General features: G+C 42.4%; 1 pseudogene; it reads left to right on the top strand.

Annotated features, from left to right (window-relative positions):
- Positions 1 to 924: 924 nt before the first annotated feature.
- On the top strand, positions 925 to 1511 carry LOC129403477 (peroxiredoxin-1-like; annotated as a pseudogene).
- Positions 1512 to 1778: the final 267 nt, after the last annotated feature.

Raw genomic sequence — 1778 nt, 5'->3', positions numbered from 1 at the left:
ATCCCTGACCACAGATCCAGAAACCTTGAGTACCACAAGGTGTGTCACCCACGCAACTGCTCCTCCCGAAGGTTGTCTTCCTGTTTACAATGCCTTTTTTTCATCTTTCTGTGGGATTCTTGTGTTTTTTTTCTCATTTGGGGATATATTACTCCTTTTAAAATTTGTCTCCCAGAAGTGGCACAAAACAAACCCTGGGGCTCCCTCTCACTTGCAGAGAGCTGAGGGCAGGAGGTTAGGAGCAGGCAGAAGCAGCCTGAGCAGGATGTGTGGTAAGCAGAAGGAATGGCATCAAAGAAGTGATTCCTAAGTCACCCCAGAGAGTTTTCATTCAGAAATTGGGGCAAAGCCCTGGCTAGAAAGTTGCATGGATTTGAGTGTCCTTAACCTGTCTCTCTTCAGGGGCCTGCCTGGGTCTTAAACATATACGGTAGTTGACCAGAATATGACACCTGAAGATGCTGCTCGTGGCTTTCTACCATCCTGAATAAAGATCAAACATACACAAAATTTCACAGAGAAATAATAAAGTTCTAGCAAACTCTTAGGGGAGAACGCAAATCAATATGTTCCATGTGACATGTATATCTGAAACTTTCATGTACGGCTGTAAACTATGGTTTGAATGGAAGCAAAAGTATCTTTGTGCTTTCCCTCTCCACCACCACCAAAAGGAGTACAGAGGTCATGAGGAAAAAGTTGAGAATTATAAAACTGTAGGAGTAGACATTATTTCATAACTTCAAGATCACTTCCCTCACACAGTGTAAGGGAATTGAGTACTGGTCTTCCTGGCTAATCTTGATGGTATTTGTTAGAGCTTCCAAATATCAGCTTCCAAATTTTGGAAATATCTTCAGAAATGTCAAAATTGGGTGCCCTGCTCCCAATTACACAAAGCCACAGCAGAAGGTAAACCCAAAGATGTTCACCCTACCAGACTACAAAGGAAGATGCGTTGTGTTCTTTCACTCTCAACTTCATTGTGAGCATCACAGAGATCATGTTGTTCAGTAATCAGACAGAAGAATTTAAGAAACTCAACTGCCAAGTGATTGGTGCTTCTGTGGATTCTAACTTTTGTTCTCTGGCATGGATTAAGACATCCACGAAACAAGGAAGATTGGGACCCCCAGACATTCCCTTGACATTGGACTCTAGTGAACCATTACACATGGTGATGGTATTTTAAAGGTTGGGGAAGGCCTCTCTTTCAGGAGAGAGCCTGAGAACTACATCCTTTGGCAGATTGCTGCAATGGCCTTTCTGTTGGCCACTCGTAGATGAGACTCAGACATGTACAGGCCTTCTTGTTCACCAACAGATACAGTAACATATACCCAGGTGATTGGGAGCCTGGCAGTGGTATCATCAAACCTGATGTTGAGAAAAGCAAAGAATATTTCTCTAAGCACAAGAGAGCCCAGAGTCATTTTACGGCTGGCTCACACTGGGCAGCTATCAGAAAAGCCTCTTGTTACTATTATTGTGCTTCAAACACAGTACCTTAGACCCTACCTTTATGTGGTATGAGATTGAAAGAGTCTTTTTTTACGGAGTTTGGGGAGGGACCAGTCTTCCCCATGGCAAGAATAGCCAGTATTATATCACAGGGGAGGCAAACTAATAGAGTAGACATCACCTTTGAACTTTTGTTGAAACCAAAAATTTTTGTTGAAGTATTTAACTTGAACCCAGCATTTACTAAAGAGAAGTGATGACTAATGGGATGCAATGCTGTTTCTTTAGAGTAAGAATAGGATCCTATTCATTCAGCC

The sequence above is a fragment of the Sorex araneus genome, chromosome 3 (genome assembly GCF_027595985.1).
Source record: "Sorex araneus isolate mSorAra2 chromosome 3, mSorAra2.pri, whole genome shotgun sequence".
Lineage (NCBI taxonomy): Eukaryota > Metazoa > Chordata > Mammalia > Eulipotyphla > Soricidae > Sorex > Sorex araneus.
This window is presented reverse-complemented; position numbering and strand designations above follow the sequence as displayed.